Genomic DNA, 20,000 nt, shown 5'->3' on the forward strand with positions numbered 1-20,000 from the left:
GGTGAGGTGTGTGTGTGTGCCGTGAGGTGTGTGTGTGTGTGCCGTGAGGTGAGGTGTGTGTGTGTGCCGTGAGGTGTGTGTGTGTGTGCCGTGAGGTGAGGTGTGTGTGTGCGTGTGCCGTGAGGTGAGGTGTGTGTGTGCGTGTGCCGTGAGGTGAGGTGTGTGTGTGCGTGTGCCGTGAGGTGAGGTGTGTGTGTGCGTGTGCCGTGAGGTGAGGTGTGTGTGTGCGTGTGCCGTGAGGTGAGGTGTGTGCGTGTGCCGTGAGGTGTGTGCGTGTGCCGTGAGGTGTGTGCGTGTGCCGTGAGGTGTGTGTGTGCCGTGAGGTGAGGTGTGTGCGTGTGCCGTGAGGTGTGTGCGTGTGCCGTGAGGTGTGTGTGTGTGCCGTGAGGTGAGGTGTGTGCGTGTGCCGTGAGGTGAGGTGTGTGTGTGCGTGTGCCGCGAGGTGTGTGCGTGTGCCGTGAGGTGAGGTGTGTGCGTGTGCCGTGAGGTGAGGTGTGTGCGTGTGCCGTGAGGTGTGTGCGTGTGCCGTGAGGTGTGTGTGTGTGCCGTGAGGTGAGGTGTGTGCGTGTGCCGTGAGGTGTGTGCGTGTGCCGTGAGGTGAGGTGTGTGCGTGTGCCGTGAGGTGTGTGTGTGCGTGTGCCGTGAGGTGAGGTGTGTGCGTGTGCCGTGAGGTGTGTGCGTGTGCCGTGAGGTGAGGTGTGTGCGTGTGCCGTGAGGTGTGTGCGTGTGCCGTGAGGTGTGTGTGTGTGCCGTGAGGTGAGGTGTGTGCGTGTGCCGTGAGGTGAGGTGTGTGCGTGTGCCGTGAGGTGTGTGCGTGTGCCGTGAGGTGAGGTGTGTGCGTGTGCCGTGAGGTGTGTGTGTGCGTGTGCCGTGAGGTGAGGTGTGTGCGTGTGCCGTGAGGTGTGTGCGTGTGCCGTGAGGTGAGGTGTGTGCGTGTGCCGTGAGGTGTGTGTGTGCGTGTGCCGTGAGGTGAGGTGTGTGTGTGCGTGTGCCGTGAGGTGAGGTGTGTGCGTGTGCCGTGAGGTGTGTGTGTGCGTGTGCCGTGAGGTGAGGTGTGTGCGTGTGCCGTGAGGTGTGTGCGTGTGCCGTGAGGTGTGTGTGTGTGCCGTGAGGTGTGTGTGTGCGTGTGCCGTGAGGTGAGGTGTGTGCGTGTGCCGTGAGGTGTGTGCGTGTGCCGTGAGGTGTGTGCGTGTGCCGTGAGGTGAGGTGTGTGCGTGTGCCGTGAGGTGTGTGTGTGCGTGTGCGTGTGCCGTGAGGTGAGGTGTGTGCGTGTGCCGTGAGGTGTGTGTGCGTGTGCCGTGAGGTGAGGTGTGTGTGCCGTGAGGTGAGGTGTGTGTGTGCGTGTGCCGTGAGGTGAGGTGTGTGTGTGCGTGTGCCGTGAGGTGAGGTGTGTGTGTGCGTGTGCCGTGAGGTGAGGTGTGTGTGTGCGTGTGCCGTGAGGTGAGGTGTGTGTGTGCGTGTGCCGTGAGGTGAGGTGTGTGCGTGTGCCGTGAGGTGTGTGTGCGTGTGCCGTGAGGTGAGGTGTGTGCGTGTGCCGTGAGGTGTGTGTGCGTGTGCCGTGAGGTGAGGTGTGTGCGTGTGCCGTGAGGTGTGTGTGCGTGTGCCGTGAGGTGAGGTGTGTGTGCCGTGAGGTGAGGTGTGTGTGTGCGTGTGCCGTGAGGTGAGGTGTGTGTGTGCGTGTGCCGTGAGGTGAGGTGTGTGTGTGCGTGTGCCGTGAGGTGAGGTGTGTGTGTGCGTGTGCCGTGAGGTGTGTGCGTGTGCCGTGAGGTGTGTGTGTGTGCCGTGAGGTGTGTGTGTGCGTGTGCCGTGAGGTGAGGTGTGTGCGTGTGCCGTGAGGTGTGTGTGCGTGTGCCGTGAGGTGAGGTGTGTGTGCCGTGAGGTGAGGTGTGTGTGTGCGTGTGCCGTGAGGTGAGGTGTGTGTGTGCGTGTGCCGTGAGGTGAGGTGTGTGTGTGCGTGTGCCGTGAGGTGAGGTGTGTGTGTGCGTGTGCCGTGAGGTGAGGTGTGTGTGTGCGTGTGCCGTGAGGTGAGGTGTGTGTGTGCGTGTGCCGTGAGGTGAGGTGTGTGTGTGCGTGTGCCGTGAGGTGAGGTGTGTGTGTGCGTGTGCCGTGAGGTGAGGTGTGTGTGTGTGCGTGTGCCGTGAGGTGAGGTGTGTGTGTGCGTGTGCCGTGAGGTGTGTGCGTGTGCCGTGAGGTGTGTGTGTGTGCCGTGAGGTGTGTGTGTGCGTGTGCCGTGAGGTGAGGTGTGTGCGTGTGCCGTGAGGTGTGTGTGCGTGTGCCGTGAGGTGAGGTGTGTGTGCCGTGAGGTGAGGTGTGTGTGTGCGTGTGCCGTGAGGTGAGGTGTGTGTGCGTGTGCCGTGAGGTGAGGTGTGTGTGTGCGTGTGCCGTGAGGTGAGGTGTGTGTGTGCGTGTGCCGTGAGGTGAGGTGTGTGTGTGCGTGTGCCGTGAGGTGAGGTGTGTGTGTGCGTGTGCCGTGAGGTGAGGTGTGTGTGTGCGTGTGCCGTGAGGTGAGGTGTGTGTGTGCGTGTGCCGTGAGGTGAGGTGTGTGCGTGTGCCGTGAGGTGTGTGTGTGTGTGCCGTGAGGTGAGGTGTGTGTGTGCGTGTGCCGTGAGGTGAGGTGTGTGTGTGCGTGTGCCGTGAGGTGAGGTGTGTGTGTGCGTGTGCCGTGAGGTGAGGTGTGTGTGTGCGTGTGCCGTGAGGTGAGGTGTGTGTGTGCGTGTGCCGTGAGGTGAGGTGTGTGTGTGCGTGTGCCGTGAGGTGAGGTGTGTGTGTGCGTGTGCCGTGAGGTGAGGTGTGTGCGTGTGCCGTGAGGTGAGGTGTGTGTGTGCGTGTGCCGTGAGGTGAGGTGTGTGTGTGCGTGTGCCGTGAGGTGAGGTGTGTGTGTGCGTGTGCCGTGAGGTGAGGTGTGTGTGTGCGTGTGCCGTGAGGTGAGGTGTGTGCGTGTGCCGTGAGGTGTGTGTGTGCGTGTGCCGTGAGGTGAGGTGTGTGCGTGTGCCGTGAGGTGAGGTGCGTGTGCCGTGAGGTGAGGTGTGTGTGTGTGTGTGTGTGTGTGTGTGTGTGTGTGTGTGTGTGCCGTGAGGTGAGGTGTGTGTGCCGTGAGGTGAGGTGCGTGTGCCGTGAGGTGAGGTGTGTGTGTGTGTGTGTGTGTGTGTGTGTGTGTGTGTGCCGTGAGGTGAGGTGCGTGTGCCGTGAGGTGAGGTGTGTGTGTGTGTGTGTGTGTGTGCCGTGAGGTGAGGTGTGTGTGTGCGTGTGCCGTGAGGTGAGGTGTGTGTGTGCGTGTGCCGTGAGGTGAGGTGAGGTGCGTGTGCCGTGAGGTGAGGTGTGTGTGTGCGTGTGCCGTGAGGTGAGGTGAGGTGCGTGTGCCGTGAGGTGAGGTGTGTGTGTGTGTGTGTGTGTGTGTGTGTGCCGTGAGGTGAGGTGTGTGTGTGTGCCGTGAGGTGAGGTGTGTGTGTGTGTGCCGTGAGGTGAGGTGTGTGTGTGTGTGCCGTGAGGTGTGTGTGTGTGTGCCGTGAGGTGTGTGTGTGTGTCGTGAGGTGTGTGTGTGTGCCGTGAGGTGAGGTGTGTGTGTGTGTGCCGTGAGGTGAGGTGTGTGTGTGTGTGCCGTGAGGTGTGTGTGTGTGTGCCGTGAGGTGTGTGTGTGTGCCGTGAGGTGTGTGTGTGTGCCGTGAGGTGTGTGTGTGTGCCGTGAGGTGAGGTGAGGTGTGTGTGTGTGCGCCGTGAGGTGTGTGTGTGTGCCGTGAGGTGTGTGTGTGTGCCGTGAGGTGAGGTGAGGTGTATGTGTGTGCCGTGAGGTGAGGTGAGGTGTGTGTGTGTGCGCCGTGAGGTGAGGTGTGTGTGTGTGCGCCGTGAGGTGAGGTGAGGTGTGTGTGTGTGCCGTGAGGTGTGTGTGTGTGCCGTGAGGTGTGTGTGTGTGCCGTGAGGTGTGTGTGTGTGCCGTGAGGTGTGTGTGTGTGTGCCGTGAGGTGAGGTGAGGTGTGTGTGTGTGCCGTGAGGTGTGTGTGTGTGCCGTGAGGTGTGTGTGTGTGTGTGCCGTGAGGTGAGGTGAGGTGTGTGTGTGTGTGTGCCGTGAGGTGAGGTGAGGTGTGTGTGTGTGCCGTGAGGTGTGTGTGTGTGTGCCGTGAGGTGTGTGTGTGTGTGCCGTGAGGTGTGTGTGTGTGCCGTGAGGTGTGTGTGTGTGCCGTGAGGTGTGTGTGTGTGCCGTGAGGTGTGTGTGTGTGCCGTGAGGTGAGGTGAGGTGTGTGTGCCGTGAGGTGTGTGTGTGTGTGCCGTGAGGTGTGTGTGTGTGTGCCGTGAGGTGTGTGTGTGTGTGTGTGCCGTGAGGTGAGGTGAGGTGTGTGTGCCGTGAGGTGTGTGTGTGTGCCGTGAGGTGTGGTGAGGTGTGTGTGTGTGTGCCGTGAGGTGTGGTGAGGTGTGTGTGTGTGCCGTGAGGTGTGTGTGTGTGTGCCGTGAGGTGTGGTGAGGTGTGTGTGTGTGCCGTGAGGTGTGTGTGTGTGTGCCGTGAGGTGTGGTGAGGTGTGTGTGTGCCGTGAGGTGTGGTGAGGTGTGTGTGTGTGCCGTGAGGTGTGTGTGTGTGTGCCGTGAGGGGTGTGTGTGTGCCGTGAGGTGTGTGTGTGTGTGCCGTGAGGTGTGTGTGTGTGCCGTGAGGTGTGTGTGTGTGCCGTGAGGTGAGGTGAGGTGTGTGTGCCGTGAGGTGTGTGTGTGTGTGCCGTGAGGTGTGTGTGAGTGTGCCGTGAGGTGTGTGTGTGTGTGTGTGTGCCGTGAGGTGAGGTGAGGTGTGTGTGCCGTGAGGTGTGTGTGTGTGCCGTGAGGTGTGTGTGTGTGTGCCGTGAGGTGTGGTGAGGTGTGTGTGTGTGCCGTGAGGTGTGTGTGTGTGTGCCGTGAGGTGTGGTGAGGTGTGTGTGTGCCGTGAGGTGTGGTGAGGTGTGTGTGTGTGCCGTGAGGTGTGTGTGTGTGTGCCGTGAGGTGTGGTGAGGTGTGTGTGTGTGGTGTGAGGTGTGTGTGTGTGCCGTGAGGTGAGGTGTGTGTGTGTGCCGTGAGGTGTGTGTGTGTGCCGTGAGGTGTGTGTGTGTGCCGTGAGGTGTGTGTGTGTGTGTGCCGTGAGGTGTGTGTGTGTGCCGTGAGGTGAGGTGTGTGTGCCGTGAGGTGTGTGTGCCGTGAGGTGAGGTGTGTGTGTGTGTGCCGTGAGGTGAGGTGTGCGTGTGTGCGCCGTGAGGTGTGCGTGTGTGCGCCGTGAGGTGTGCGTGTGTGCGCCGTGAGGTGTGCGTGTGTATGCCGTGAGGTGTGTGTGTGTGCCGTGAGGTGAGGTGAGGTGTGTGTGTGTGCGCCGTGAGGTGTGTGTGTGTGCCGTGAGGTGTGTGTGTGTGCCGTGAGGTGAGGTGAGGTGTGTGTGTGTGCCGTGAGGTGAGGTGAGGTGTGTGTGTGTGCGCCGTGAGGTGAGGTGTGTGTGTGTGCGCCGTGAGGTGAGGTGAGGTGTGTGTGTGTGCGCCGTGAGGTGTGTGTGTGTGCCGTGAGGTGTGTGTGTGTGCCGTGAGGTGTGTGTGCCGTGAGGTGTGTGTGTGTGTGCCGTGAGGTGAGGTGAGGTGTGTGTGTGTGCCGTGAGGTGTGTGTGTGTGCCGTGAGGTGTGTGTGTGTGTGTGCCGTGAGGTGAGGTGAGGTGTGTGTGTGTGTGTGCCGTGAGGTGAGGTGAGGTGTGTGTGTGTGCCGTGAGGTGTGTGTGTGTGTGCCGTGAGGTGTGTGTGTGTGTGCCGTGAGGTGTGTGTGTGTGCCCGTGAGGTGTGTGTGTGTGCCGTGAGGTGTGTGTGTGTGCCGTGAGGTGTGTGTGTGTGCCGTGAGGTGAGGTGAGGTGTGTGTGCCGTGAGGTGTGTGTGTGTGTGCCGTGAGGTGTGTGTGTGTGTGCCGTGAGGTGTGTGTGTGTGTGTGTGCCGTGAGGTGAGGTGAGGTGTGTGTGCCGTGAGGTGTGTGTGTGTGCCGTGAGGTGTGTGTGTGTGTGCCGTGAGGTGTGGTGAGGTGTGTGTGTGTGCCCTGAGGTGTGTGTGTGTGAGCCGAGAGGTGTGGTGAGGTGTGTGGGTGTGCCGTGAGGTGTGTGTGTGTGTGCCGTGAGGTGTGGTGAGGTGTGTGTGTGCCGTGAGGTGTGGTGAGGTGTGTGTGTGTGCCGTGAGGTGTGTGTGTGTGTGCCGTGAGGTGTGGTGAGGTGTGTGTGTGTGCCGTGAGGTGTGTGTGTGTGCCGTGAGGTGAGGTGTGTGTGTGTGCCGTGAGGTGTGTGTGTGTGCCGTGAGGTGTGTGTGTGTGCCGTGAGGTGTGTGTGTGTGTGTGCCGTGAGGTGTGTGTGTGTGCCGTGAGGTGAGGTGTGTGTGCCGTGAGGTGAGGTGAGGTGTGTGTGTGTGCCGTGAGGTGAGGTGAGGTGTGTGTGTGTGCCGTGAGGTGAGGTGAGGTGTGTGTGTGTGCCGTGAGGTGTGTGTGTGTGCCGTGAGGTGAGGTGTGTGTGCCGTGAGGTGAGGTGTGTGTGCCGTGAGGTGAGGTGTGTGTGCCGTGAGGTGAGGTGAGGTGTGTGTGTGTGCCGTGAGGTGAGGTGTGTGTGCCGTGAGGTGAGGTGAGGTGTGTGTGTGTGCCGTGAGGTGAGGTGTGTGTGCCGTGAGGTGTGTGTGTGTGCCGTGAGGTGAGGTGTGTGTGCCGTGAGGTGTGTGTGTGTGTGCCGTGAGGTGAGGTGTGTGTGCCGTGAGGTGAGGTGTGTGTGTGTGCCGTGAGGTGAGGTGAGGTGAGGTGTGTGTGCCGTGAGGTGAGGTGAGGTGTGTGTGTGTGCCGTGAGGTGAGGTGTGTGTGCCGTGAGGTGAGGTGTGTGTGTGTGCCGTGAGGTGAGGTGAGGTGTGTGTGTGTGCCGTGAGGTGAGGTGAGGTGAGGTGTGTGTGCCGTGAGGTGAGGTGAGGTGAGGTGTGTGTGCCGTGAGGTGAGGTGAGGTGTGTGTGCCGTGAGGTGAGGTGTGTGTGCCGTGAGGTGAGGTGAGGTGTGTGTGTGTGCCGTGAGGTGAGGTGTGTGTGTGTGCCGTGAGGTGAGGTGTGTGTGTGTGCGCCGTGAGGTGAGGTGAGGTGAGGTGTGTGTGTGCGCCGTGAGGTGTGTGTGTGTGCGCCGTGAGGTGTGTGTGTGTGCCGTGAGGTGAGGTGTGTGTGTGTATGCCGTGAGGTGAGGTGAGGTGTGTGTGTGTGCCGTGAGGTGAGGTGAGGTGTGTGTGTGTGCCGTGAGGTGAGGTGAGGTGTGTGTGTGCGCCGTGAGGTGTGTGTGTGTGCCGTGAGGTGAGGTGTGTGTGTGCGCCGTGAGGTGTGTGTGTGTGCCGTGAGGTGAGGTGAGGTGTGTGTGTGTGCCGTGAGGTGAGGTGAGGTGTGTGTGTGTGCCGTGAGGTGAGGTGTGTGTGTGTGCCGTGAGGTGAGGTGTGTGTGTGTGCGCCGTGAGGTGTGTGTGTGTGCCGTGAGGTGAGGTGTGCGTGTGTGCGCCGTGAGGTGTGCGTGTGTGCGCCGTGAGGTGTGCGTGTGTGCGCCGTGAGGTGTGCGTGTGTATGCCGTGAGGTGAGGTGAGGTGAGGTGTGTGTGCCGTGAGGTGAGGTGAGGTGTGTGTGTGTGCCGTGAGGTGTGTGTGTGTGCCGTGAGGTGAGGTGTGTGTGTGTGCCGTGAGGTGAGGTGAGGTGTGTGTGTGTGCCGTGAGGTGTGTGTGTGTGCCGTGAGGTGAGGTGTGTGTGTGTGCCGTGAGGTGTGTGTGTGTGCCGTGAGGTGTGTGTGTGTGCCGTGAGGTGAGGTGTGTGTGTGTGCCGTGAGGTGAGGTGAGGTGTGTGTGTGTGCCGTGAGGTGTGTGTGTGTGCCGTGAGGTGAGGTGAGGTGTGTGTGTCGTACCGCTGTAGTGCCCGTGTCCAGAGCAGGAGTGAGGTCATGGTGAGAGAACTCCTCTCCGTCTCTCTCTCTCACCGTCTCCACCACCGTCTTAGTGACCGCCGCAACGTCCAGACCTGAAACACACAAAAAAAAACACGATTTAGAATTAAAGAGGAACTGAAGGTATGTGTAGGTCTGTGAACGGAGGAAGAGAACGACAGATGATGGAGAGATAAAGCATTGAAGTGATATAAAGAGAAAAGGGAGAGGAAGAATAGACTTGAAGCATGTACCAACGAACAAAAAGATGGATGGATGAAACAGATGAGTAAAATCCGGGACAGTATGCACAAGGATGGATGGATGGATGGATGGATGGATGGATTAAGTGAGAGGATGAACTGATAAATGGATAAGTCAAAGGACAGGCTGACGGAAGAGGACAAAAACATCTTAAAGGATGGACAAATGGACAAGCAAAAGAACAGATAAATGAATGGATGGATGGATGGAAAAGCAGATGGATGAATAAGAAGGATGGTAGATAGATGGACAAGTGAAGACAAATGGGCAGAGGAGTAAATAGACAAGTGAATGAAACAACGGATTGATGGATGAGTAAAAGAACATGATAAACAGATGAGTAAAATTTAAGATAGTAAGAAAAGAGAGGATGGACTGAAATAGATGAGCGAAAGAACGGATGAGTTAAAGGACAGACAGATGGAGGAGGAAAATAACATGCCTAAGGTGAGCTAAGACACTGACAGATAGACAAACGAAAGGATAGATGGATAAGTGAAAGGACGGACAGATATGAGAGCAAAAGGATGGACAAGCAAAAAGAAAAAACAGGCAGACAAATAAATGAAAGGATGGACAGACTAGTGGATAAGAGAAGGAAACATGAGTGGAAGGAGAGATGGATGGAGTGAAAGGAGGAATGGAATGACGGACAGAAAAAAATGAAAGGACCAAAATGGATGGGTGGATTAATGGAAAGACGGATAGATAAATGAGAAGAATGGAAAGATGGATGGATGAGAAGAAGAATGCAAAGATGGATGGAAAAGTGAAAAGAATGACAGATGTAGGGATGAGCTGGATGTGTAGATAGATGTATGGACGGATGGGCGAACAGATGGATGGACAGACGGACGGATGGATAAACGGATGCGGTTCTCCTCCTCACCAGCTTCTCTGGCCAGCTCCAGGCAGCGTCTCCGCTGCTCGGTCTCGGTCACTTCCTCCAGGAAGCGCGCGTACTGAGACACTCCCACATCCGCGGGCAGGTGACTGACGTAGAACGCTATGAGCTCCACCTGCTTCTCCTTCACCAGCAGAGAGATGTAGGCTTTCAGCACGTCCATACACACCTCCTCCTACACACACACACACACACACACACACACACGTTACAGCTTAAAGGTTTATTTATTCAGACGTTTTAATGTGCACTTGTCAAAAGGAATCGTTTTAAATTTGAGTGACTCATTTGAATCAGTTCAGATAAATGATTCGTTAAGATTCAGTTTTCCTGGTTGTGTAATTTGATCATGTTTACATCTACAGCAAATATACATAAACATAAATATAAACAAATCAGCTAGAGCAATAGGGAGAAAAGCTACTAGTGGATTATTTTAAAACACACCTGTGTTTAAGAAAAGAATCATTTTCTCCAGAAAGTGAATCAAATTATGATCTTGACTGAAATGATTCACTGACTCAGCAAGAACAGAACACAGCACAAGTGAAGTTGCAAATATAATTTTCACAATTTAGATGGTGTGTGTGTGTGTGTGTGTACCTTCAGCTGCATTCCCAGACAGCGATAGAACAGCACCAGGTGAGTCATGAAGCGCAGGAGATGAGCCGGTAATGGAGGCGTCTTTCCTAACCAATCACCAAACTCTTCCAAAAGCCCTGACACACACACACACACACTTAAAATGCATCTTATCACTACCCTGTACACACAAACTGAGCCAATCTAATAGCATTATTACCATCCAAGTCTCCGAGGATGACGAACTTCTGAATAATGTGATAGTGCTCCTTGGTTGCGTCCAGAACTCTCTGTCCAACACACACATTAAATATTATGATTTACACACACACACTTAAAATAATTCTTAAGTATAAATCTACTGCAAGACTGACCTTTGACTCGGTTGCTTGTAGCTCCTCAAATACTTTTTCCATCGTCCAGCTGAAAATGAAACAGCAAGGATTTTGTTAATCCCATAATATAATATAACACAGACATGCCAACACTGCAAACAAGGAAATCCTAGCAGGCAAGGGGAGGCCTAAAAGCCTACACCCATACAGATTCAGTCATCTAGTGATTCTTTAAATGATCCAGATTTGTTCATCAAATGATTCATTCTAAATGAACGACTCAGTGCACATCACTGACCAAAACAGGTTTGTTCATTTAGTGACTTGTTCAAAATGATCGACTCTGTGAACATCACTGACCGATACAGATTCACTCATTTAGTGACTCGTTCAAAATGAATGATTCAGTGCACATCACTGACCGATACAGATTCACTCATTTAGTGACTCGTTCAAAATGAATGATTCAGTGCACATCACTGACCGATACAGATTCACTCATTTAGTGACTCGTTCAAAATGAATGATTCAGTGCACATCACTGACCGATACAGATTCACTCATTTAGTGACTCGTTCAAAATGAATGATTCAGTGCACATCACTGACCGATATAGATTCACTCATTTACTGACTCGTTCAAAATGAGTGATTCAGTGCACACCACTGACCGATATAGATTCACTCACTTACTGACTCGTTCAAAATGAGTGATTCATTGCACACCACTGACCGATACAGATTCACTCATTTACTGACTCGTTCAAAATGAGTGATTCAGTGCACACCACTGACCGATATAGATTCACTCATTTACTGACTCGTTCAAAATGAGTGATTCATTGCATGGCAGTAAATGATTCGGTTTGATTTGTCTGTTTTAGCTGTAAAGGAAGAATGGGTGATTCTTTTTCTTTCGAATCAGCGTTTTATTCCCTTCGTAAGCGTGAAAATTATTTTGCCCAGCGCAAAATCCTCTGAAGGCGATTTCTCCGGCAGCGAGTGTGTGGTGTAGATGAGTGCTCACCTGGCCTCCAGGTATTCTCTGGGCAGCTCATCCAGCTCCTCATGGGTCAGTCCTGAATATCGCAGCTCCTGCTCTAACAATGAGTCCACCAAAACACGGAGACATGCCCACACCGTGTCTCACAAACCGGCAACAACTACGTCAAAAAAAAAAAAAGGTGGAGTTAGAGAGAGATAGACAGAGAGAGAAAGAGAAAGAGACAGAGAGAGAGAGACAGAGAGAGAGTGAGAGAGAGACGGAAGTGAAACGATTTGGTTCTAAAAGAGAAATGAAAAAAAAACAAGAAGAGAAAACAATCGACTACAATTAAAAAAAAAAAAAAAAAAAAAAAGAGAAGCTGAAAATATTTCAGACTCATCATCGGCTAACAGAAGAGGAGCAGAAGCTAGAGAGAAAAGACGACGATGACAACAACAACAACAACAACAACCAATTTGTGAAAAATAAGGACGCATTTTACATAAGCCATCTTTGTGACACGCAGGTAAGAACCTGCAAATCTACACAACACTCTTTATATCATAAATAAAACACTTATATTAAATAAAATTAAAACTTCTTCATTAAAACAGAATAAATCAGAGTGCGAGACATGGCTGATGAAATCAGGAGCAGACTTTATTCCCTTCTCATCATCTACCCAGAGAATCTGCTAGATAAAAGGGAATATAAACACGAGCTCCTGAGAAGACACCCAGAAACTCTCAGAGCAGATAAAAATTCAGTAGGCAGAGTCACAAATCTCCTGTTCTACACAGAAGACACCAACGCTTGGTACAAGGTTCTCTGTGGCCACAACACAATCCAGACAAGAAGGAACATAGATCATGGCAGACAGATAAAAATAAAAAACAGCACGGACCGCACTTCTCTGACTGTGAATATCTACACCAGTGGAATGATCATGTTCCAGGGTTCTGAAGCCAGACTCACTTCTGTTCTAGACGATTTTGAAAACTTAAAAGACTTGAAAGCTGCAGTGAGAGCATGACTGACCAAACACCAGGACCACCAAGCTCTCAGTGAGGACCACCAAACCCCCAGCTTGTCCCAGCAAGCCTACAGTGCAGGCCACCAGAGCTACAACCTGTTCAGTCATTTACATTAAACATTTACATTTACACCATTTGGCCGACGCCCTTATCCAAAGCGACATGCAAAAGTGCTTCCCAGTGTCTATAAATACTGCTCACGGACTAACAATACATCAAGAAGAGGACGCAAACAATTTTTTATTTAAACAAGCGCTAGTCAAACGAGTATTTCAGGAAGAGTTAGGTGTGTGTGTGATGACAATAAGTGACTCTGATATCAGGAAGAACAGCTGAGTGAAAGATGAAAATGAAAGACGACGATGTTGTGATGTTACCTGTCGGAGATTTCCACTCGGCACAGCATAGATGGCTCTCTCGTACCTGTTGAACTTCTCCTGCAACACCAACACATTCAAGAACGTTACAGGAGATCATTCATACCATTCACAATAACATTGTACCATAGCTCTGTACCTGTGTGTGTGTGTGACAGGTGATAACACTCTCACACTGCACTACTACTACTATTAACACTATTGTCTAGACTCTTCATATTTATTATCTACTCCCAGTGTGCTCATATGCACGGTTTTAACTTTAAATTTAACTTACTATATTCTATATTTAAGGTTTTTCTTCTTTCTTCTCAGTCTAATATTACTGGGTGTGTGGGTATATATATTTATTTATGATTTTACATTTTGTGTGCTGTGTATTTATAAATACAGTAGTACCTCACACACGTGTGGTAGAAAAACACTAAAAATGATACTGTACTATAAATGCTTACTTTTAGAGTTTAGAGAAACCCTAAATGACCCCAATCATGGTCCCAAAACACTTTAATTTCATTTAAAAGTTAGCTTAATACATTACCTTTAAAAAACAAATAAATGTTTGACGTAAAAATAGAGTACAGTATCGCCTGTATAAAAACCAAGGGAAAATCACTGAGATCTCTGATTCACGGAATATATGTGCGTGTTGAACCGAGCACAAGGGGCTGGGAGATGAACCGCGACATCACGCATACGAAGTATTGTAGCTACCAGCCAATCAGCAGCTAGGTAAAACTGTTAATGCTCTCTGATTGGCTACTTCCAACCCTTCCAGCCAATAGCATGTTGTAATCTCTGTACTGTACGTACGTGATATCAGCGGGGTTCAGTTGAATTAAAATAACATTTATATTTTATTTACATTGATATCTTGTTGATTTTACTTTTATATTTATATTACTAAATTAACAAACTAAATTTTTCTTAATAATTTCTCATTAAAAAGTATGAAAACGTATAAATTCGTGGATGCAAATTAGTTAGGTTCCAAAGAAAATTTCGCAGATCAGTGAAGCAGCAAATCGTGAGATTTTTACATTTACAAATCAATTTTTACATTTGGTGTGCTGTATATTTATTTATAATTTCACTCTTTATAATTTTGTGTGTGATGTATATCTTGTAAATGACTAAGGTGTTGTAACACAAGAATTTACCTCATGGGATCAATAAACTATATCTATCTATCAATCTGTCTGTCTGTCTATTTATTTATGAAATCAAAAAATTGACAGATACACATGTGAGAGAGGAGGAGAGACGAATGGAGAGAAAAACAAAGAACAGACAGACAGTGAGACAGAGAGAGAAAACGAGAGATCAAGAGAGAAAGAAAGAGGTGAGAGACAGACAGAGTCAGATGTGAGACAGGCAGACAGAGGCAAATGTGAGACAGACAGACTAAGACAGATGTGAGAGACAGAGGGAAAGACAGAAGCAGATGTGAGACAGACAGACAGAGGCAGATGTAAGACAGACAGAGACAGATAGGAGAGACCGACAGACAGACGTTGTTGTTATTACAGAGAGAGAGACAGCTCAGTGTGACATTCTCACCTCCTCAGCCATCCTCCAACAGCACAACTTCCACACACACCGATGAGGATTCCCCTCCACCGGCTGTAGCTCCGCCCCTCCTACACACACACACACACACACACAAAATCAGAAGATGATCAACACCACCGCTGTGTACAAGGAAATCTGTTTAAGGAAGTTCTAACTAAAGTGTGTGTGTGTGTGTGTGTGCACGTGTTGGTGTATGTGTGCTAGAGTGTATATGTGAGTGTTAGTGAGAGTTAGTGTGTGTGTTAGTGTGTGTGTGTGTGTGTGTTATTGTGTGTTTGTGTGTGTGTTAGTGTGAGAGAGAGACAGAACCCTGACCTTCACTGTAGTTGGGGTCGTGATAGAGTTTCCAACCTTCCAGGGTGGCAGCGCGCCAGGCCTGACCACACCTCTTACACAACCTCTGAGCCTACACACACACACACACACCGATGAGGATTCCCCTCCACCGGCTGCAGCTCCGCCCCTCCTACACACACACACACACACACACACACACAAAATCAGAAGATGATCAACACCACCACTGTGTACAAGGAAATCTGTTTAAGGAAGTTCTAACTAAAGTGTGTGTGTGAATGTGTGTGTTAGTATGTGTATGTATGCTAGTGTGTGTGTGTGTGTGCATGTATATGTGTATGTGTGTGTGAGCATTAATGTGTGTGTGCATGCGTTAGTATGTGTGTGTTAGTGTGTGTGAATGTGTGCGTTTATATGTATATACAGCTCTGGAAAAAAATAAGAGAGCACTGCCCAATCTCCAGATGTGAACCCCATTGAAAACCTCTGGAATGTCATGAAGAGGAAGATGGATGATCACAAACCATCAAGCAAAGCTGAGCTGTTTGCTTTTTTGCAAAAAGAGTGATATAAAGTTCCCCAACAGCAATTTGAGAAACTGGTGGAGAGCAAGGAGCCAAAACACATGCAGATCGGGGTTATTCCTCCAAATACTGATCTCTTAATGTTATTTATCCAAAGCATTAACACAATCTGTTTACAAATTCTTTGCATTTTGTTTAATTTGAGTTATTAATACTGCATGATCTTGGGTTATTTTGATATGCTGTCATTTCCTTTAAATATACACTCTTAATAACAATAGTTATATTTTGAATTTAGGAGAAATATTGTCAGCAGTTCACAAAAAATGAAACAAAACTCTTCATCTCATCAATACATGAAACAAAAATCTCATCAATACATGAACCTGGAAGAAAAAAACATGAGAAACTCATTATTTTGCAGTGGGCTCTTATTTTTTTCCAGAGCTGTATTATTTATAGTATATGTGTGTTAGTGTGTGTGTTTTAATGTGTGTTTGTGCATTAGTATGTGTGTGTGTGTATGTGTGTGTTAGTGTGTGCTAGTTAGTATGTGTGTGCATTAGTGTGTGTGTGTTAGTGTGAGAGAGAGACAGAACCCTGACCTTCACTGTAGTTGGGGTCGTGATAGAGTTTCCAACCTTCCAGGGTGGCAGCGCGCCAGGCCTGACCACACCTCTTACACAACCTCTGAGCCTACACACACACACACACACACACACAATTGAAAATCTTTATATATAAACAGGTAATCAGCGCCCCCTAGTGTGATAAACATGTACAACATGACAAAACAGATGACTTCCACACAGACACACCTCATTGGTCATGCCGGCACGGATGAGTGTGTAGATGTATCGGAGCAGGCGGGCGTCGTCCTCTCGGTCCAGGTCTGCCAAGGGGCGTTTCTGTCTGATGGGGGCGTCAGGGTCCAGCTCGGTCACCAGCGGTCTGCTGAAAGATGATGTGCTCGTCTGATCCCTCCTCAGCTTCAGAGTGTGTAGAGTGTTCTCCCTACACACACACACACACACACATTATGAAACACAACCACCATCACAACAAACTCCCACACACTCACGCATGCTCTCTCTTTCACACACACACTTTCACACACAAAACGCTCTCTTTCACACACACACTCTCTCTCTTTCTCCCACACAAAACTCTCTCTTTCCCACACACACACACTCACTCTCTCTCACACTCACATTATGAAACACAACCACTATCACAACAAACTCACAAACACTCTCTCTTTCACACACATACATGACACAGTGTCTCATCACGCATCACTTACAGTTATGTCCATCATCAGACCGTCTTCCATAGCTGTCTGAATCCTGTCCCTGTATGTATGTGTGTGTGTGTGAGAGTGAGAGAGAGAGAGAGAGAGAGAGAGAGAAGGTTTAAATCATCTTGGCCGCCAGAATCAATCTGCAATCCCAATACGACAATCAATTCATCAATCATCTTAAATCTATGCCACAGCTCAGGAGAGTGTGTGTGTGTGTGAGACTCTCACCATAGTGAGGCTGCCTTTGGGCCGTGGCGTGTGCACGAAGCGAGACGTCCTGCTCCCCGTGCCCAAGATGGCCGACATGTCCGGGTTCTTAAGCGCACTCCTCGGGGTGACTGTGCACAACAACACACTCAATGAGACACATCTGGATTTAAATGAATATTCACTTTAACCCTTCATAACGTTCACACATCTCTTACACGTCTGCTTGAGGAGAGAGCCGGGGGTGTGGCGCAGCAGGGGTCGCGCCGGGGTCGCGGTTTCGGTGATGGAGGCCGAAGGAGACTCATCCTGCGCAAGAGGAACTGGAAGAAGTGGTTAAGGAGCAAACGAAGGACGATGCAGGACTTCTTTAAGAACATATTCAGGCCATGGTGCTCATGTGTTAATGTTAGAGGATTTATTAGAGAGTTGGACAATAATGAGGCAGAATGTAGGACCCTGGGGACTCCCCCTTATCAAAGAGCCCAGAATTCCCATTTGAACATGGAATTTTCAAGCAGATCCGGCTTCCACATCCATGAGTGATGCTTGGGAAGGATACATGCCACCTTCTTGTGTGAGCTTTTCCTTCGGGCGGCTCGCGTCACTTCAGAATCTCGAACCACCGGAGAGTTCAGACTCCTAAACACACACACACACACACACACACACACACAGAACAGGTCACTAGGAGTCTTCTAACATCCCTCCATCACTTACCTCAGCAACAGGAGCTTGCAGAGAGTCATTCAATCATTGTGTCAATTCATTTGACTCGGCGCTAAAAGACGAGTGTGAAAGAGGACACGAGGAGCTTGCCGAACTCACCGAGGAGACAGCGAGAGGAAACAAGGCGCATGTCTAGGCAGAATGGAGTTCATTCACTGCTCACCTTTCTCACACCACTTCTGCTCCTCCTGGACGCCTGTCTGTGACGTCACGGAAACGCGACGCCGGAGCAACTAACGGCTCTGTGCCAATCCACACCGAGTGGAGTGCACTACAACAACAAACCAGCAAGCCTAGGGCACTAACACGTGACTGTACACACAAGCTTCCTAACATCAGGAAATAACACTTTAAATTACACTTAAAAAAAAAATCAAACTTATAAAACCGTTACCATGGTTACGGCAAATATGGCGGTGTCTCAGTTGTTTATGTCCGCTGATTATGGTTTTATTATATTATATGACTTATTTATTTGTTTGTTTGTTTGTTTGTTTATTTATTTATTTATCTATCTATCCTATATTTTTTCCCCTTTAGTGGAAAACTAAAACTTTATGAAATGTTCATTTAAGCTCGTTGTCATGGTACATACTATTTTTTATTTATACATTTTTTAAAAATAATTTTAAAATGAGATTTTTTTTATTTATATAATATATATTAATTATATAATATTTTTATATTAATGTCAACAATTAATACCGAGTATCTGAAATATATAATTTCATAAATAGGTATAAAATAAATATAAATAACAGCCAGTGACTGAATTAAATACTTGATTAAAATGAATTAAACAAATTAATTATTGTTTTAATTAATCATTTTATAATCTCCCTTAAAAGTCTCAATTTATTATTGCACTGAATTAAATGCTTAATTAAAATGAATTATTACTATTTTTTCTAAATATTTTTCCAACGTTTTTTTAAATCTCCCATTTATTATTTAATGACGTCACAACTAGAAGAATATTAAAACACACTTCATTTTCCTTTTAATTAATTTTTGATTTCATAATTAATTTTTATTTCCTCCCTCCACATGTTTTAATTTGTATTTAATGATGTCATAGAAATATAGAAAAAAGTAAATAAACAAACAAACAAACACAGGTAAATTACTAATTAATTAATAAAGCATGTACTTTTACAGTAAATTTAATTAACTTAATTTTGTTACCTTGTATTTGTAGCTATTTATTTACTTATTTGTGCGTTTATTTGTTTATTTATTTATTTTTTATCTCATAAACATAAATCTCTTTGTTGAATAACGCTTTAGAAAACATTAATAACGATTCAGAATACATTAATAAAGCTTTAGAAGACATTAACAACGATTTAGAAAACATTAATAACACTTTAGAAGACATTAATAACGGATTAGAAGACATTAATAACGGATTAGAAGACATTAATAACACTTTAGAAGACATTAATAACGGATTAGAAGACATTATTAACACTTTAGAAGACATTAATAACGGATTAGAAGACATTAATAACACTTTAGAAGACATTAATAACGGATTAGAAGACATTAATAACACTTTAGAAGACATTAATAACGGATTAGAAAACATTAATAACACTTTAGAAGACATTAATAACGGATTAGAAGACATTAATAACACTTTAGAAGACATTAATAACGGATTAGAAGACATTAATAACACTTTAGAAGACATTAATAACGGATTAGAAGACATTAATAACACTTTAGAAGACATTAATAACGGATTAGAAGACATTAATAACACTTTAGAAGACATTAATAACGGATTAGAAGACATTAATAACGGATTAGAAGACATTAATAACGGATTAGAAGACATTAATAACACTTTAGAAGACATTAATAACGGATTAGAAGACATTAATAACACTTTAGAAGACATTAATAACGGATTAGAAGACATTAATAACGGATTAGAAGACATTAATAACACTTTAGAAGACATTAATAACGGATTAGAAGACATTAATAACACTTTAGAAGACATTAATAACGGATTAGAAGACATTAATAACACTTTAGAAGACATTAATAACGGATTAGAAGACATTAATAACGGATTAGAAGACATTAATAACACTTTAGAAGACATTAATAACGGATTAGAAGACATTAATAACACTTTAGAAGACATTAATAACGGATTAGAAGACATTAATAACGGATTAGAAGACATTAATAACGGTTTCCAGGCACGAGCCCAGCTCTCTACTTAGAACGCACGCACGCGGAATAGAACGCAGCCAAGTAGGACGAGGCAGTGAATCAGGTTGACCAATCACAGCGCAGCAGACCCGGAAAGGGACGTGGTTTCGAGAAATTAGAAACAAAGCGGCTTTTATAACGGAGCGGCGGATCAGTGGCGCTGCCACGTCATAACCCTAACGGTGCTAATCATCATAATAATCATAATAATTAATGTAAGTGTAGGTCATTTAACTCAATTACTGACTCGGTGTTTGTTTAAAATGAGGCGAAGTGGTTGTGTGAGTTTTAAAATTTATATAAAGTTTATATTTTATTTATACACACACACACACAAATATATATATATACACACACACACCGATTCTGATCACTGCCAGGTGAAGTGAATCAGACTGAGTATCTCCTCATCATGGCACCTGTTAGTGGGTGGGATATATTAGGCAGCAAGTCAACATTTTGTTCTCAAAGTTGATGTTAGAAGCAGGAAAAATGGACAAGTGTAAGGATTTGAGCTTTGAGTTTGATGAAGGGCCAAATTGTGATGGCTAGACCACTGGATCAGAGCATCTCCAAAACTGCAGCTCTTGTGGGGTGTTCCCGGTCTGCAGTGGTCAGTATCTATCAAAAGTGGTCCAAGGAAGGAACAGTGGTGAACCGGTGACAGGGTCATGGGCAGTCAAGGCTCGTTGATGGATGTGGGGAGTGAAGGCTGGCCCGTGTGATCCGATCCAACAGACGACCTACTGTTGCTCAGATTGCTGAAGAAGTTA

The 20,000-nt window shown here is 48.0% G+C and overlaps 1 pseudogene; it reads right to left on the bottom strand.

Moving 5' to 3' along the window:
- The window catches only part of LOC131369919 (nuclear pore complex protein Nup107-like), a 20,801-nt pseudogene extending 4,149 nt beyond the window's left edge, over window positions 1-16,652 (bottom strand).
- Window positions 16,653-20,000: the final 3,348 nt, after the last annotated feature.

Source organism: Hemibagrus wyckioides, linkage group LG19 (genome assembly GCF_019097595.1).
Source record: "Hemibagrus wyckioides isolate EC202008001 linkage group LG19, SWU_Hwy_1.0, whole genome shotgun sequence".
NCBI lineage: Eukaryota > Metazoa > Chordata > Actinopteri > Siluriformes > Bagridae > Hemibagrus > Hemibagrus wyckioides.